This window comes from Bactrocera oleae, chromosome 3, assembly GCF_042242935.1.
Source record: "Bactrocera oleae isolate idBacOlea1 chromosome 3, idBacOlea1, whole genome shotgun sequence".
NCBI classification, from domain to species: Eukaryota; Metazoa; Arthropoda; class Insecta; order Diptera; family Tephritidae; genus Bactrocera; species Bactrocera oleae.
In genome coordinates this window covers 82,826,248-82,846,004 of record NC_091537.1, presented here as the reverse complement: position 1 = coordinate 82,846,004, position 19,757 = coordinate 82,826,248, and the positions used below count along the sequence as shown (strand labels likewise).

The window sequence follows — 19,757 nt, the reverse complement described above, 5'->3', positions numbered from 1 at the left end:
TAATTATGTTTAAATTTAAATAATAATAAAATTAATTTAATTAAAAACGTTTTAAATTTTAATTAGTAAATTTAATTAATTAATTAAAATTTTTTAAGAATTTAGCCTAAATTTAAAAAAAATTTAAATTAAATAAATAAAATTATATTTTAATTAAACTATAAAAAATAATTAAGAAATAAAGTTTTAATAAAAATAAAATTAATTTATTCAAAAAATTTTCACATAATTACTTTTTGTAATGTTATTATATAATATTATTTCCTTTCAATTCCACAGCTGTTATGGCCAGACATTTTTAAGTTAATAAAATTGGACGCTGTAAAAGTGTACTATAGTGTTACAATAAATCGACAAAGTTAGCAAACATTAGACACATATAAATAATTATTGTGCAAAAATAACCAAAACAGTGTATAAAATAATTTGCCAGTTGCTGTATGAGAATTTTGGATGCATGCGAAGCAGTTATTTGTTACATTGAATACTTTAAGCAACGAAAATTGATGGTAAGTCTAAATTTTTTTTTTTTTAAATAAAACAATTTTTTTTATAACAAAATATAATTATGAAATTAAATAAATATTTATGAAAAAATGAGAAGAAAGCATATACATACATTTGTATTATATTAAAAATTTTAAAGTTAGTAGCTAAGAAGTTTATAAGTATAAATCAAAAAAAAAAAAACAAATAATATTTAAATATATAAACAAAATAAAAATAATTAAAAATTATTTAAAAAAATATATATATTTCTAGCGAGTGCATTAAATTTACATTTGTTAAATTTCATGTCAAATAATTTGTTTTTACAAAAATTTAATGAATATTAGTTGGGATAGGAAAATATAAAATATTTATAAAAATAGAAAAAAAATTACATATAAATTTGCATTTATTTAAAGTAATTTTTTAAATATAAACATTATCTTCTTACTAAAATTGTTTACAAAAAATTTTATACCAAATTAACAAGCACTAAAAAAATATTTCTTATAAAAAATAAAATAAAATTTTTATATAAAAAATTATTATACTTTAATAAAAAATAATAAAATAAAATTTCTATATAAAAAATTATTATACTTTAATTACTAATAATATTTATAATAAATTTTATATAAAATTGAACAAACATTTTAATTACAAATATTTTTTATACAAAAAAAAAAATAAAATAAAATTTTATTAAAAATAAAATTTAAATATAGCAAAAAATTATAATTTTTATAAAAAAAAAATATTTAATTTGCAAAAGATGTTTATAAAACAAAAACATTTCAATAACATTTTTGATGCAAAAAACAAAAAAAAAAATAAAATAATATCTTGATAAAAAAATTCAATTATAATATAATTATATAATTTTTTTTATAAAGATACTATCTCTTAATTTTTTTAGTATATTTATTTTTTGGCTAAATATTAAAATTTGCACTTTTTTGATACAGTTAAATTTGATAAATTAATTTTTTTTTAAACAAGAATTATTAAACAGTCGATTTTTTTTCAAGGTGCCATTATAATATATTATGTAATATTTTCGAGTTTACTAAAAAAATGTGAAATAAATAATAAATAACTTTATAGAAAATATAAATTAATATATTGATAACTATAAAACTTACGCCATTATTCGGGCCAAAACTAATTTTGACCAAACTTTTTTAGGTCCTAAATCAACAAAAAGTAAAAATAATAAAAAAAAATTAATAGCGTAACTATTAATTTTATTTCATAATTTTTTTTATAAAAAAATATTTTTTAATGTTTGTTATTTTGATATAAAATTTTTTATTAACATTTTTAATAATATTGTATTATTATTTAAAAAACTAAATTGAAAATAAAAAAATTTTAATTTGTGAAAATAAATTAAAATTTTTCCACCAAAAATTTACAATAATAAAATCAGAATATATAATTATAAAAATGTGTAATTTCATAACTTAAACTTATAATATAAAATATAAAACTAATATAAGATTTCAAAATTTAAAATAATATTTTAGAAATTTTTATAATTTATGATATTTTTTCGATTTCACTCTCACTTCCTCCTAACTTAATATATCCAACAGCGCATTGTATACGCATTCAAATCGATTATATAGCATTACAAATCATATTATTAGTAATTTATTTCTTTAATAAAGTCTTTTGTTGCACTAAGGTTGCTGCAAGTCCGTCGACTTTGGAATTAGTGCGCTTCAATTTTTCGTGAGTTTAATTAGTTGTCAAACAGTAGATGTATGTACGGATATGTATGTGTGTATGACGCTCAGTTCAGGTGAAATTTCAGTTCTACCGAATCTCAGTAAAAGCAGCACTGATAGCATCGGTCACAGCCGAAATTATATCAGTTTGTGTTTGTGTGTGTTGAAAGTGAAGATGATAAATTATAGTCAATTATAAATGTTTCTTTTTTTTAATTTGTGGCGGGAAGAAATTGAATAAAGAATTTATAGAATTTGTGAAGTGTAATCACTTAAAGCGAGATATTGTGATTAATAAAATTAAAAGATTAATTAAGCATAATATTTATACAAAAATTTTAATAAAATTCAATTTGAATTTATTAAATTCCTACATTTTTCATGAATAAATATTTTCGATTTTTTATTGAATTTTTTTTGACAATTTTGTTACCATTTAGAATCTTTTCGTATAATTTTTAAAATTTTAATTCGCATATTGCATATCTGTTATGGAAAAACTAAAGTGATGATTTTTTCTTTGATGGATTTTACATTAGATAAATAACTATAAATTTTATATAAGATTTGAGTAAAAATTCCTGGTTGAAATAAAAAATAACTAACCTAACTGGTTAAAATAAAAAATAAAAGCGTTTTTTGTTGTTTTTTTAATTAAAGAAAAGTAACTAAAATTTAAAATTTAAGAAAAATGTGTCGAAATACTTTACCAAATAGTTTTACTTAAGTTTTAGTAAAAACAAAATATATTCACAACCAGTAAATCAGGTGTAAAATATTCCAAAATATGTAAAGTAAAAAGTAGTTTAATAAAATCCCGTGGCTACCCTATATATGTATGTCAAAAAATATTATATGACTGCTTAATTGTCTTATGTCCTCTTAAAATAAATTATATTTATTATCACTAAATGTATATAAAATATATAATCTATAACGAAATATTTGAAGTAAAAATTAGTTTAACAAAAAATTTGTTATCAAGTGGCAACTCCTTTCAAAAATAGTATAAGCCTTTTTAATGTCTTCACTTTGATATTGAAACTGTTGTATTTCTGTTATTTTATAAATTAGTTAAATACGAAATTTTAAGTAAATGGCAACTCTATCCAAAAATATATTTACAAAATTATTCCGCTTTTTGAATAGCTTAATTTAAAAACCTAAAAAGTAATATTTTATTTATTTGGTCAGTTAACTTAATAGAAATTTTTAAACATGTGGCAACCTTTTTAAAAAAGTAATTCCAAACGTAAGCTACTTCTTTAATAGCCTTACTTTGATATCCAAGTTGTAATGTTTAATTTAATTCAAACAAAGTTGTAAACAGGTGGCAGCTCTTTTGTAAAGTACTTTTAACTGCTCTTATAACTTTTGTTATGAACATTGTAGTGATTTTATTTGACATAGTTTCCCATTTTTTTTTGTACTTTCTGCTTGTTCGAAAAAATTATAAGGAATTATTTAGAATCTCAAAATATAAGAAATAAATTAGAAAAATTTTTTTTCTAAATATTTATTTTTTTTTAAATAAAATTTTGAAAATAAAAAAAATTATATAAAGTATACTAAAATTTAAAATAAATTTTGAATTGAATTCAAGTAAGATATAATTTATAACCTTTTTTCAAACAAATTCTAAAAATTATTTCTGCTTTTGACACAATTGTGAATATGCAAATGAATTCATTTAAATTAATTTATATTTTCTAATGGGATAAAATATAATAAAAGTAAAAACATATTGGTTTGGTTTAAATGATTTATTTAGTAAAATAAATTAATAAATAAATAAATTTAATAAAAAAATAATAATTAAAAACATTTTAATATGTATAATAAATAAAAAAAAATTAATGTGTTAAAAAATTAATTTAAAATTAAAAATTAGAATGAAAATTATTTGTTAACATAGATACAATTTTTTGAAATAAATTTCAAAATAAAACAATTTTTTCATATAAATTTTAAAATATTTATTTCTTCTTTAGATAAAATTATGAAAAAAAAAAAATTAAAAATAAAAAAAAATTTTATTGTAAATATTTTACTCAAATTTATTTTTATATATTCCAAAAAAATGCTGGTAAAAAACTTTGCTTGCCCAAAAGCGCATTGCTTACTATAAATACCTTCTATATATACTCATACTTTGTGTACCACTTACTCCATACCTATAAACGTATGTAATTCTCCTGCCAAAACATTTTTTCCCTTTTTTACACTCCATATTGGTGCCGAATCGTTAATTGTAAATTAAATCGCGCTAACCCAAATACCGTTGCCACACAAAGAGTGAAAGACGGCGCTGATGGCGATTGGGTTAATGAAAAAAGTAAAACCTCAACTTTTTACAAACAGTAGTTACCGTAATATGCCTCAGCACACTCACAGACACACATGCACATAAGCACCTGTCTGAGTAACTTTATATGTAAATATGTATGTTTGCCTCCACTGGTCAATAAATACTTAACTGTATACTTATGTACATACCCGCACAATTAGCAACAATGTGGCTTAAGCCAAAAAAGCAAAACCAAATAGAATTAAAAAACCGCTACAACCCAGTGGCCGCAATGAAAATTAACAATTACAAGTATTGTTGTTGTAGGAAAATAAAAAACGACCGCTAATAATTTACACAAATAGCATATGTCTTATTGATAAAACGATTTTGCACTGTGGGTGCGGCAGCGTGTGTGTGAGCGGCGGTTTGCGGCTCAGCGATGGCGAAAGCAACCGAAAACAAACGCTTATGAGCTCAGCGTACTTGCTTGGCTAATGCAAACGATTACATGTACTGAATGTGTGTATATTTATATATATATAAACGAAGGTGCGCGCATGTAGCAATTTTTCTTGCGCTGAAATCACGTTCTGCATAAAAAATTCTTGTGAGCGTTAGTAATAGTTTTTGCACAAACAACAAGCATTACTGGCTGAAAATGTATTCGATTATGCGGTTACAAAAGCATGTGTTTGTTAGGCAAGTATTTCAATTGAGAGCATTTGATCAATCCCGAAATTTGGGGATTTTGTAAGCTTTATTTCGGGATACCGAATTTTTTTTTTGGTATTTTTTGTTTGTTTTAGAAATTAAGTTTATCTAAATTTCGGGATTATTCGAACTTTATTGCGGGATCCCGAAATTTTTTTGTTTTATTTTCTTTGTTTTAGAAATCTAAACTACGCAATTTTGTAAACTTTATTTCGTTACCATGATTTTTTTGGAAGTTTTTGATTGTTTTAAAAATTAACTTATTAATAATATTAATAATTTATTAAATAAAGATTGATGATGATAACGTTAAGAATGGCAAAAGAACCGTATGTACTTGTATGTTCCAAATCAAGTCTATTTTCGCTGTCCAATATTCAATAATTTTTAATATTTTAATTAAATATACATTTTTGTAAACTAGTAGAACACACAAATGACAAAATTGCAGATATTTGATTCCAAAATTAAAATCCCGAAATTTCGGGATCCCGTTTTTTGTCCGTAGCTGCTTTGACTTGACTAGAAATACGCATTCATGTATTTCTATGTTTATTTTTTGCACTAATAAGGTTTTTTTAATTTTATTTCGGGATCCCGAAATTTTTTTTGGTATTTTTTCTTTGTTTTGGAACTTAGGTGAGTCTAAATAATACTAATAGTAATAATAATTTATTTTATTGAAATTGGTGACGATGATAACGTGAAGAACGGCAAATAAGTTATATACTCGTATAGTAAATTTTCAATTAAGTATACATACCTACATACATATGTATGTATTTACATGTTTAAGCTATTCAATATAATATAACATTTTTTAAATATTTTATTTAAATTCACCTTTTATTTTAACAAATATTGCATGCAAATAAAAAAATTCAAATATTTAATCTCATAACTGCAGTCCCGAAATTTCGAGATCCCGTTTTTTGTCCGCAGCTGCTTCGACTTGCCTAGATATACCCACTTACATATATGTATCTATGCTTATTTTTTGCATTAATTAGCGGTAAATACGAAAATGTGTTGCTATTAATATAATTACGCCGTTATTTGTTACGTAGTTCGTAGGTTTTTGGAAAATAATTAATAAATTTCGTGTTGAAATATACATTTTCTGTTAAGCGCTAATTACGATCGAATGTATTGTCTACACATATACACAATATACAGCTATGCACATTAAGTAATATATAAAATAATTTTTAAAATTTATCGCTATTTCCACGATTTGTCCGTTCTAATGCCATTTTGGCTTGCGGCACTTGACTTCATAAAGCGTCACTTTTGACATGAACATATTTAACATTCTATCAGCGAATAATTAATGAATAATCAGAGACATTCTTGTGTTCAAAACACAGTTGCGGCGTGTGGAACAAAACCCAAGCACCAAGTGGTCAAACTCGCCTAACAAGATATATGAGCCGCTAAAATAATTTCAAATAAAATATTTTCACATAACAGAAACAAGTTTATTAGTCATATGAATTTAAATATGATTTTGAATATTCAATATTCATAATTTTAATACATACTCGTAAATAGTTGTTTTTAATTCATACGTTATCTCTAAAGCTCCAACTGTGGGCAGTGTGAAATAAGTATACTTGAAGTGAAGCCAAATATGTTATAAATTATAAGTAATAATGAACTATTATTTTTAATGGTTTTTCACTTATGTATATAGAGATCTCAAACAAATTGGATTCAGTGAAGAAACTTTTTTTTCTTGTGTTTTCATGAGCTCTCAGAGCTTTACTGATGGTTACAATGTTCGGATTTTCTATTTGACGCAATTCTGGGAGTTTTAAGAAATAGTTTTTGGATTATGATAAAATAGACTATACTCCAAAATATTAGAGCATCGCAGGCACATGGTTTTTATGGCTTCTTCTTACCTTCTGCAGTATTGCCTCGCTACATCAAATCCGGTATATTTGCAGACATCTAGAAAGACCACCTAATAAGACGTATTGTTGTTGAAGGTTTTCTAGAAAATTTAGTTTCGCAGATTCCAATAATTTCTTTTTATTGTGTGTAGAGGCTGTTCGAAATGTGCTTAAGACCGACTAGATCTTTCCAGAATATAATGAGTTTCTTTCAGTTTGTTTGTTGAAACTTTTAAATACTCGCTGAGCTATTGATAAAACCTTTTCCTGATAACCGCAATAACCACGTTAGCGAAACTTAGAACAACGGAAATCCAATTAGAAAGACAGCGGTATTAATAGTTGGAGCTCCTCCATAACGATCTCAGAGCACACGAATCTATAGCTTAGACTCATTGTGGTTCTTAATGCAGTTAATTTGGGATTTGTTTTAACGAACTGATCTACATATATTACAAGTTACTTATTATATACATGACTCTCTACCTTCAAAAACGTAAACTTTCACCTTGTAATCCATGACTTTAAGAAGATGATATTAGTTCTTCTGGAATATATTATACAATACTAAAGTTGGTTTGCGTCTACAATGCAATCTGTTATCGAATGGTTTGAGACTTGAATAACTGTCTGTAAAATAAAGGTTTGAAACTCGGCTGAAGGAACAACAACCTGATATATTACGTTTACCATGAAGTTTGTAACACTCAGAAGGAAGCGTCGGAGACTTCATAAAGTATATACAAATAAAAATGGTCAGCGAACGAACCGAGTCGCTTAAGCTATGCACGTTCGTCTGTATGTATGCGAACTAGTCCCTCAGTTTTTAAGATATTGTTCTGAAATTTTGCGATCGCTGTTATCAGACCACTATAGTATATAGGTGCTATACAAACTGACCGATCCAAAAAAAAATTCTTATATAGAAAACTCTTCTTCTATCAGGGCTGCATTTGCAACGAGAAAGTGAATTTTAATATTTTTTATTCCAACCAAACTATGTTCTTTTAGATAATTTACAAAGAACCTGATTATTTTCTTCGGCACAATTCTGCAATTTCTAAATGGTTTTCTTTTGATTTTTTGTGCCCTTCATATTTCGCACAAACATTTTTGGCTAAATTGTCTCGGATATTTATGTGCAAACAGTATGCAATTAATGTCAGTGGCGCTGCTTTTGACGGACGCCGACGTTGATGGACGGCCATACGTCATAGTGAGTGCGGCCAACGTGTTCGTTAACGCCACCGCCTTTGCTCTCGCCAATGCATTGCGCCAGCGCAACGAAAGTGTTGAAATGAAAGTGAAGAAAGTTTTCGTTGGTCAGCGAAGTCAGCATGGTAAGCATGGGCTAATGAATGAGCGGAGGCAATGAATGAATGAATGAATGTGCCACACTTTGGACTAAATCACTTAAATTTTTAGTTCAGAAAGACGTAAATTAGTTTTTTTTATAATATAAAAAAAAAAAAATAAAAAGAAACAAAAAAATAGAAACAATCTAGTAGAAATAGCAAGTGTGAAATATTTCAGCTGCTTCTAATACAATTCTTTTGTAGTTGTAGTTAATTTAGTTTTTGCTACCCACTACCAAATTTTAGTGCGTCTGACTGTTCGACAGATGTATTTATGCGATAATTTTTCTTTATTTTTCTTTTTGTTACGATCAATATGACGATAAAGAACTGTTTCAAAAGAAAATAAAAGCATACTTTTTTTTGTTCATATCTAGCATGTAATTTAATTTTTCATATCTAGTAATGTTATTTATGGCTGACAAAATTGGTAGCTTATCGCTAGTATCAAGTCAAAAAACTGGCTTTCCCTTTACATTTTTTAGGTAAATAACTTCGTGAAGCAGTGAAAGTAAAAAGAGACTTGCCAAATTACGAGACAGTCATGATTTTTATGTGCTAAACTCAAGTAAATAATTTCATGTACATTTTTGACTAAAATATGTTATGATACTGCCTCAAAAAAAAATATATATATATATAATAATATAAATAAAAATAAAAAATCTAAAGTGATAGTTCAAAAAAAAAAATATATATAAAAAAATATATCCGAATTCTTTGGATGTATTTTTTTGTTAAAATTCTAATTTATTATGTTATATAAAACTTCATATCCATGTTGTCACTGTATTTTTTTTGTTTCAGAATTTCAGAATTTCGGGTTTTAAGTTTTGTTTTTCGCAATCCCGAAAATTTTATGTTAGAAATTTTTTGAAAATTTATATGTTTGAGAGTCATTTGCGTAAACATAATCTAATGTACCGCAATTGAAATCAACTACAAAATTTTGTATGTACAAAAAAAATCTTGGATTTTATTTCGGGATTGCAGATTAATTATTTCGGGCTCTCGAATTTAGTTTTTTTCTGATATACAATACTGAATTGCAATAAATTTCATTCTTGGACATTCATGTATCATGACTTAACATTAAACATCTTATGATCCGAAAGCAGATTTATAAAAAAAAATATTTTTTTTTAATTGAAAAACAAATTTATAACAATTTTAAAAACTTTTTTTTTCTGTGTTGAAGGAAAAGGTAAAACAAAATTTTTAATCATAAAATAAGTGTTAACCATTTGTATAGCTTAATTTTTTTAAATTAAAGGAAAAATAGTTTAATAGTTTAGTTGAAGCAAAAAATATTATCACAATTTCAAAAATTTTGGTTTTTTTTTGAAGGAAAATGGAAAAAAAATTTTTAATCAAAACAAAAAAGTTTTGAAAATTTTTACAGCCTAACTTTTTTAAACTAAAGGAAAAATAGTTTATTAAAACATTTTCAAAAACCATTTTTTTATTATAAAAATTTTATAATAATATACTATGTGTTGTTATAAAGATTTTCGAAACCGTTTTTTTATATTCAAAATTTTCAAACACAGTTTTTTTCAATAAAAATTTCATGAAATATTTTTTTGAGGGCTTTATTTAATTTTTACTTAAAGAAAAAATAATTATTCTAAAGAATTTTAAAAACCTTTATATTCAATGTTTTTGAATATTTTATTAAGTTGAAATAATTAGTGTTTTATCAAAACTTATACAATATATTTTTGAATATTCTAAAAAAATAACAAAAATTATAATAAAAACTTTCAAAACTAATTTTGTTGAATACTTTAATCTATTTTTTATTACCTAAAAGAAAATAATTACGTATGAAAAGTTATCAATAATCATTTTTTAATCACTTTGAACTTTTTAATTGATATTTTTGTAACTTATTTTAGCTGTTATCTCATTTTAGAAGTCATTTCATCATAATAATAATATTTGGCGTCTATTTTTTTAAGTTATCTAAAACTTTATACTAATTATAAAAAGAAAAGTGAAAATAATGTCTCCCAATTTTATAATTTAAAGCTCAGGAACTGAAACTGCATATTAGCAATTGAAATGTATTACTTAAATAAGTTTCTGTTTGTATGTTGGCAAGTGCATTAGCAGCAAATTCCATACCTAAAAGCTTTTACTTGCATTTAAGTAACCTTTTGTTCATAATTTCCCTTTCAATGAAAGTGTCAACTAATTTCTCCTGTCCACAACTAATTTTGGCCCTCACAGCTCATTTACTAAATCAAGCAATCAGCCTACCAATGGTGGGACTAGGTGCTTTCCATATGCATACATACAGCATGCGACACCGAAGAAAGATAGCGTCTCACATTTTCCGCGCTTAAAATATTTTGTAAACAAATGGCAAGTCTCCGGCATTGTATAACATCAACATAAAGCAATAGCGAGTAATAAGTGTATTAGCAACACCGCATATTTGTTGAATACAATGTTTGGCAATGAAAGTGTTTGTGGCTATGACCATTTTTGTTTCACTTTTTGTGATGGAAACTCAAAATAAATGCCACAGAGACACAATTAAATAGCGCAAAAAAGCTGCTTAAGAAATATATTTATTATTTTTGTTTTGAAATGATTTCGTGGCAACGACTCGCAATCAATAGACACTATGACAAAATGAAAAGCGAAACAAAGTCAATATTTGTCTTAATTTACTTTTTCCCCTACGCTACATATTTGGTTTAAATGGCTTAAGTGCCTGTGTTGTTGTTGCTAAATGCATATTTGTTGTTTTTATTAATCGAATCAAGTGCAACAGTTGTAATAATATTGATTTGAGTGAAAATGCCACGGGTAAAAGCAGTGATTTGGTGCGCCAAACAGATATGTAAACATATATACACACATTTATACAAGTATATACATATATTTATGTATAAAAATATACCTACATACACACACGCACACACACATCCTATGAAAATATTTGTAACAAAAACACACACACAAATAACCTCCCATACATTTTAATACCCGCTTTTATAGTATCAAGCGCGCCCAGGTTTGTGTCTTAAGTCTTTTGTATGCAACAGCCAGCCCACTGACTGGGTAGAGCTTGCTGAATTTGGTGCTGTTAAGTGTTAAATGTGCACAAAGTCTCAACAATTTTGTATGTGATTTTTGTAAACAAGTCGTTGCTGCTGTTGTTGTTGTTGTTTATGCAGACTAGCTGCGTATTGACGCATATTTTTGGCGTTGGGAGTAGGTGACGCGTCAACAGCGAAAATGGTGGTTTGGTGTTGAAGGAAAATGGAAAAAAATACCGTGAGGAAAATCAAAGAAAAGCAAAAAAAAAAAAACAAAACAAAGAAAAGTAAATAAAAAAAAAAGAAAAGCAAAAATACAACAACCAAATGCTTGTACATAAATTTTTTTGTACCCTGTAAGTGTGTGATGGTAGAGGCAACAGCGTTTTGTTGTTTGGCGCAAGTTGTGTTGCAGCGCCCAGAAATACCTGTTTCACATAAAGGTATGCGCGTTTGTTGGTCGCCTCTTTTTTGTGCAGCCTTTTGGAAATGCGTAAAATTCAGGTTTTTGTTTTGACATCGAGCGTAAGGCCTTTTTACCATTTTTTGTTTATCGCTGAATGCCACACAACGGGACCATATAAGCAATGATATATTTTTCAAACCAAAATAAAATAAATTTGTACATATTTAATTTTGAAAAAGAAATAATTATTTATTAAAATTTTAAAAATTTTACTTAAATAAAAACTTAGTAAGTAAATAACAATTAATTAAAAAAAATATATTTAATAAAAAATAATTTGTTTAAGAAATAATTAACTGTAATAAAAATAAATTTGATAATTAATTAAAAAACTAACAAGTGCTATAATTTAAAAAATTTAAAAACTTAATAAGTAAATAAAAAATAATAATTTAAAAAAAAAATAATTAAAAATTTATTACAACAAAATTTTATTAAAATAGTTGTTTAAAAATATTTATAGATAAAAAAAAATCGTAATATTAATTCTAAAAGCAGCAAACAATTAGGTTAACTTGAAAAGCATAAGCATAAATAATTATACTCTAAAAGTGGCATATAATAGTTCTTAATTAAAAAACTATTTAATTAGCTACAATTAAAATTAATATTACTTGCAAAAATTATATAATTAAATTAAATAAAGTAATTTACATTTTAACAGTAATTTTTGTCAACAAAAGATTTTTTTGTTTTCCATTTACAATTAAATTAAATAAAGTAATTTACATTTTAACAATAATTTTTGTCAACAAAAAAATTTTTTTGTCATAAAATGTTTCATGAAATTAACAATTAAAGATTAGATAAAATTAATTATTTTAATTTAAATTTAATTTTAATTATACTTTTTAATTTCAAATTTAATGAATTATAAATAATTTTTGTCTTATTTTACATTCAATGAAATAATTATTATAATTAAAAATAATAAACGAATTGTATGTAATAAGAAGTGATTGAAATTTTTAAGTAAATTTAAGTAAATAACTGTAAATTTTGAAGACATTTTTTAAATCGAACATAAAATAAAATAAAAAATTAAATTAAATTTTTTTTTTAAATTATTAGTATTAAATTATTTTATAAAAAAATTTATTAAAATTAAATTTCACTACAAAAAAAAATATTAATGTTGAATTTAATTTAAATTTTTTTAAATCAAATTTAAATAAATATTTTTCTGAAACAAAAAAATCATAATTCAAAAATAAATTTTTTTTTAAATAAAATTTTTTAATATTTCAACTTTAAATTTAAATTTTTTTCGAATACTTGGACATACATTTTTCCTAGTAACATATTCTGTTTTTATAATCTTCCAATATGCAACTTCACTTATTGCTTCTTTTACTTAATATTGTTTCAAACGGTATCGATTTTTCAACTGCCAGTCACACAAATATTATTTTTAATATTTTCTTTTTCAATTTCTGCGCTACTTTTTCTATTTTATTTTCTCATGACAACTTACTCTGGCATTCCAATAATTACATAGGCATTGTCTTGCATTTTTCGTTGCGCCGCTTTCATACCGTTATGCGCATGTAGATTGATTGATATGGCACAAGCGGTTTTAGGTTTGATTGAATTTTAAACGCTGCAGCACGCCAGGCGGCAGCAATTTTCAATTCCGCTCGCTAGCTGTGTGCAGTACGCGCATATAATGAGGGTGGGGAGCTGTAATTACAAATTAAGAAAAGAAAATAATACAACTTGCTGTTTGTTGCATGAGTGAAAGTGCCACTACTGCACCAGTGACCAACATTTACCATTTTTATATAATCTTCACTTTTATTTTAGTCAATTAAGGAAAAACGCGTTTACATATTTTAATTACTTGCAATAGGTGAATGGGTGAACATTAATGGTTTTAGTTGTGATTTCCTATTTACTATATAAATGATACTAAAATGATGGAATTTGTGTAGGAAGTAGTGAGTGTAGTATTCTCTTATTCTTGAAAATGAATAGAGAGAAGTTGTTGTTTTTAACTAGACCAAAATTAGTTACTTTGATGGTAAAATCAATTGAAAATTTATAAAAAATCCATAAAACTCGAAAGTGTGTAAATTGCAGATGAAATATATTTTAAAGTTAAATTTATTATATTTTTAGTTATCAAAAATATATGAAAACTGCTGCAATAGATATATTAAAAAATTATTAAAAATAAATAAAATGAAATTATTAAGATCTTGCAAAGTTAATGTTCTAAAATGTGTAAATTCATGAAAAAAGTAATTAAAATATTAATTGGTTATATTTTGAAATGTGGATATTTATGTAATAAAAAATAATATAATTTCTAAGAAATATTTTTATTCTTTCTAGTTTTCAATTAATTCATTCAGAAAATGTTTCATCATAAAAAAATATGAAATTTTGGAAAAGCTAATCTAGCTAGAATTCTTAAAAATTCTCTCTGCATATTTTTTTTATGCAAAATTAAAAAATTTTTTTTTTAATATTATCGTTTTAACTTTTCTCATTTTGTTAAACTATTTTTTTGTTATAAAATATCTTTTAAATATTGCTATTCATGAAACCCCTCTCAATTTCAAAAATATAATTAACATATAAACTTTTTTGAAATATTCTATTTTTTAAGTTTTTTTTTGTGCATACATATGTAATTGATTGTTGAAAAATATTGTCTTTTATAATTAAAAATATTTTTAAATTTTTATATTTTCAACTTTTATATTTTCGTCAAAATTAAATTTGGTTAAATTTTTTTTAATACAATTTTTTTTGGTTATACAACTTAAAAAGTAATTATTTTTCTCCAAACCAATTTTTTATTATTTCTTTGTAAAAAAATTTGTGCTTTCCTAATATTTAGATTTTCTTACAATTAAAAAAAATTTTTTTTCAAAGCTACTTTTTTGTTAATTTTTAAAAAATTTACATATTTTTTTTTCAATAATTTTTTTGTTGTTTCCCCATATATAGTTTGAAATATTGTTGAAAATTGTTTTTATTTAAAAAAGTCATTTATATTTTTCTATTCTAAGTGTATAATATTTGTTAATATTTTTGAAAATTCATTTTATTTGTAAATCTACTAATTTTTTTTCTCAAACTATATAAGTTAATAAATATAACAAATTTGTTGTTTAAAGTATGTTTTTTTGTTTAAATATATTAGATTTTAATTTTCGATATTATATGTCTATTAGTAAATTTTCCGAAAATATTTTTCTATTTCCTTTTCAAAAAAAGTTTAAAAAATTGTTTTGTGTCTTGTGTCTTATAATTTTTAAAATCTTTAGTCAAAAAAAAAAAAACTATTTTAGTTCCTGTTTTGAATATTTTTTATATATATTTTGTTCAAAGTTTATTTGTAAAATGTTTTAAAATATTATTTTTATTTCATTATTTATTAAAAATCTATTTTTCAACAATTAAGTTTTTGGAAAAATTAAATAATAAAATATTAGTTTAAAAATGTTACGCGCATTTTAATACAAAAATAATTATTGTATCATTTTTTTTTTTCAAATAAAAAGTACTATATTTTACAGTTAACATAAATAAAATGAATTTTTTACTCTTCACACATTTACTCTTGCATCTAAAATTCTGGTTATTGCTATAAACAGCATCTTATTATAGTCTGTAACACAAAAGGTAAATCAAATCAATGAATATACAAAAAATCTCAGCATTCTTTTTATTTTATTTCGCCGCTAGTACAAAAAAACGAGTTGAAATAGTCGATTTCGTGTGCTGCATAAATTTACGGTTTTCTTTAAGCGCAGCCACTTGGTTCTACCACACACCAGCTCACAGCCGCCGACTAAATCTGTATTTTATCTTTTTTCGCCGATTCGTTGCGTTCTGAGCCCACCACTGCATTAAATTAGGTTACTTAAAAAGTTGTTGCATAAAATTAATATTGAAATTACAAACAGCATCCAAGCGCACAGCAGTCCTTCTCACCTCGCGGCGCTCTGCCTTTAATGCTGTGGCACCTGTTTCTTTGTTGTTGTTGGTGCATTGCGGGCCGTTTGTTGGTTGTTGTTGGTTCTTTGTTGTTTGGTTGATAACTTTTCGTTGTTGATTGTTGCTGGTTTTTATTGGTTTTTTGTTGTTGTATAAAATATGTAGCAACATTCCATAGGTGGGCAGGCAGACCAGGTTGGCCGTTTCTGGAGAACTAGTTCAATGGGTCTACTTGTAGGTTGCTGCCGGTGAGGTGGTAGTGTAAAGTGGGTTTCTTGTGTTTTATGTGCTTGTGTTTGTTGTAGAATTAGATAACTGTTATTTAATTGTTGCTGAATATTTGTTTTCGGTTAGCAAGAAAAGGTGTTGGAAAAAAATCATCAAACTATTTTTTCATTATAGGAACCAATATAAGATTCTTTACAAGTTTACAACAACAACATCAATAAATATTACAACAACAATATTTATTATTACAACAACAATTCGAAATCTTCAAAATCAAAATTCAAACTGCACACGAAATCCATAACGTTCACGACGAAGCAAGAAAAACGTGGCTCTGATGCTGGGTGCGCGCACTCAAACCCACACACACACACACACACGTTTTTATAAATAGCAATAATCCGCTTACACTTACATATTTTCATATAAATCCATACATATATATATACCAATAACGCCACACACATCTATACTCGCCTGCCTCTGCTCACATTACCGGTTTTCAACTGCCGCTGCTCGCACATGCCGCGCGCTTATGTACCTTTACTGTGTAGAGCTGGTAGCTAGCAGCTACGGCGTGCGTTTTCTGGCTTTTCAACGCCAAGCGCTGACTTGCTGGTTTGACTTTTCAGATTCTGGCTTTCAGTTAGAAAACGCTACTCGTTGTTGCCGCCAGCGTTCGTAAACGGTCGGATTGTACGTGTAAACACTTTGACGACTCAATCGAATTGTGTTGTTGTGACCGTTAATTCTTTTTTTGTTGTTTTTTTGTTGTTTTTTTGTGCTGACTTCGCGTGACTTGTGTGTTTCAAAATTGCAGTGTTAAAGGGTAGGAATTATATTTTTATATAATTTTTTTTTGTATTAAAAGTAATAAGTATGTTTGTGTGTGTCGAAAATGAAAAAAATGCATTATATTAGAAAATTGTGTCAATGTTACGCAATTCATTTTTGATTTTTGATAATTTATTGCTAATTTTGTGGTCCATGTTGTGGCTTGGCAGGGCGGCTACAGATGAATTTACTACATAAGCGTTTAATAAATCTCGGCTTTTGTGCCTTTCATTAATTGACGTGTGCTTGGATGCTGTGCCAAAATGCCGTTAACCCAAATTTTATGTGTTAAATGTTAATGTTGACCTTCATGGTTAAGAGTAAAAAGTTGGTTAGAGGTCTTGAAATGCACATGGCGTGTGGAAATTTTCAGAAGAAACTACAAAGAATGTGAGAAACGCGAATAAAATCGAAAGATATATATAAATTGACAAAAACAAATATGTATATAGAAAAGATATATGAAAGTGAAATCCCAAAATTTAATTGAAAAATAAGAGTTAATATACAAAAATTAAAAATTAAAAATTCGAAATATAAATAAAAAACTATAAAAGATATGAGAAATGAGAAAAAATCTATAAAAAATGAAGGATAATTAATAAAATACTAATTTAACAAATATAAATATTAAATTCTCAAATAAAAATTAATATTTGAATTAATATGGAATTGAAAAATTTCATACACATATAATATAAAAAATTTAAGAATATGAGAGGTGCTGAAAATTTTTATAATTTATAATAACTTAAAAAAATTAAAACATTGTAAAAAATATAAAAAATTAATTTCTGAAATAAAAAAAAATATATATATATTTAAAAAAAAAAACAAGTCCAAATATAAGAAGAAAAAAAATGAAAACTGCGAAAAAAAAAATCTTTAAATATTGATGCATATAAAATAACTAAAAATTAATAAAATATTAAAAAATATATATAACTTAAATTCAACAAATAAAATTAAGAAATATTTATAAAAATTATTAGAAAAAAAGATAAAATTAAAATTGAAAAATAAAATTAAACATAAAAAAAGGAAAAATTCACAACATGAAATGAATACTTGTTTAAATTTCAGTTTTTTGAAAGTGTGGAAAAGTATTGCAATAACATAAAATATATGATACTCTATTTATGTTTCATTATAACACAAATATTTTGAGCCGTAATAAAATAAAAAAGTAAAATCTAAACCTCAAACAATGTATAAAATTTAGTAAACTAACTTAAAATAAATATTCGATTTTCAGTTTTTTGAAAATAAACGACAACAATAAAAAAAAAATTTATTAAAAATATATTTTTAAAAGTATAAACATGAACACTGATTTGAAAATCCTTAATAATTTATTATATGAATTTGGATTTTTTTTGAAAGTATTGAAAACTGTTTAAACATTAAACTATAAAAAATATTTGAAGGCACTAATAAAAAGCAAAAAAAAAAAGGAAAAAATAAAGTTTGAAACATACAAAATAAAATTTCAACTAAAAACTTGAATATCAGTTATGTGAAAATAAAAAAGAACACAGTTTAGAAAATTAAAATAAAATAATAAAAATAAACAAATTGTTTCGTAAAAATATATACACAACAAATAAAAAAAGTACCGTTAAACTGATTTGAACATCCGGAATATTAAAGAATTTTATGAACTTGATCTTTTTTGAAAGTTTGAAAACAAAATGGAATTAAAAAAAATAATGCTAAAATTTTTTTATTGAATATATTTGTTGTCCGAAAGCTTAAACAAATATTGAAATATCAAACGATATTATTTTTGTTACAACAATAAAAAAAATATATAATTAAAATAAAATAAAAAATGATTAAATTAGAGAAAATTTCAAAATAAATTTGAAATTTTTAATGAAAAAAGTAAAGTTTTTAGAACAATGTTCATGTCGGAAATAGCAAATTAGTGATAATAATTACTAATTTTTTTTAAATATCATTTTGAAACGAAAGCTGCGAAAATCGATTTTAAAAATAAAAAAGTAAAAAGTAAAAAAGACTGATGGCATCATTTGAAATAAAAAAAATCATGATCATAAAACTTTCCATAAAAAGTATTTCAGTACTAAAAACTGAATTTCTACTTCTATATACGGTTTAAGCTTTTTTCCTTAACTCAGTGTTATTTTTTTACAATTCAGACTTTAAATATTAAGCTATAAGAATTTTTTTTTAAAACGGTTTAGCACAAAAAATTTTTTTTTTGCTTAAATTCGTTAGTTTGATTTTTATTTTTTTGTTTGTAAAATAATAAAAAGAATTTATTTTCAAAAATAAGAGTTTGAAAAGTTGTAAGTTTTTGCAAATAAACAAATAACTTTAAAATAACAAAACTATTATAACAAAAAATTACGGAAAAATATATTTTTGTTTGTTGTGCTATATAATCTTAACATTATATAATATTAGCAAAAAAAAAAATTAATTAAAAAAAAATTTAGTATTTTCTCGTAAAATACATATTTTTTGAAAACTATTTTAGTATTTATATATAAGCAAACACAAATTTAAATTTTGTTTGCCACTTTTTTGAAGTGCAATATTTGGTTTTCCTTATTTTGTAAAAAAATATTAAAATTATTTATGAATTTATTGAATATGACATGAATATATATTCAACCATTCACAATTTTATTATTATATGCTTTTAACAAAAACTTTGATTGAAATTTATTTTTAAATATTTTTTTATTTTCGATAGAATGACTAAAAATATGTACGTTACAAGGTTTTGACAGTT

At 24.4% G+C, this 19,757-nt stretch overlaps 1 protein-coding gene across 5 annotated transcripts in view; it reads left to right on the top strand.

Annotated features, from left to right (window-relative positions):
* Positions 1-19,757, top strand: part of uif (sushi, von Willebrand factor type A, EGF and pentraxin domain-containing protein uif) — an 89,878-nt gene that overhangs the window by 3,995 nt on the left and 66,126 nt on the right. For 3 of the 5 annotated variants that reach the window (XM_014247168.3, XM_036370533.2, XM_014247173.3), the window contains exon 2: positions 280-509. The gene's annotated coding sequence lies outside the window, so the exon portion shown is untranslated. Of the gene's footprint in view, positions 1-214; positions 510-16,398; positions 16,992-19,757 lie in introns of those variants that run through there. The other 2 variants (XM_070107044.1, XM_036370534.2) reach the window with 2 other exon arrangements.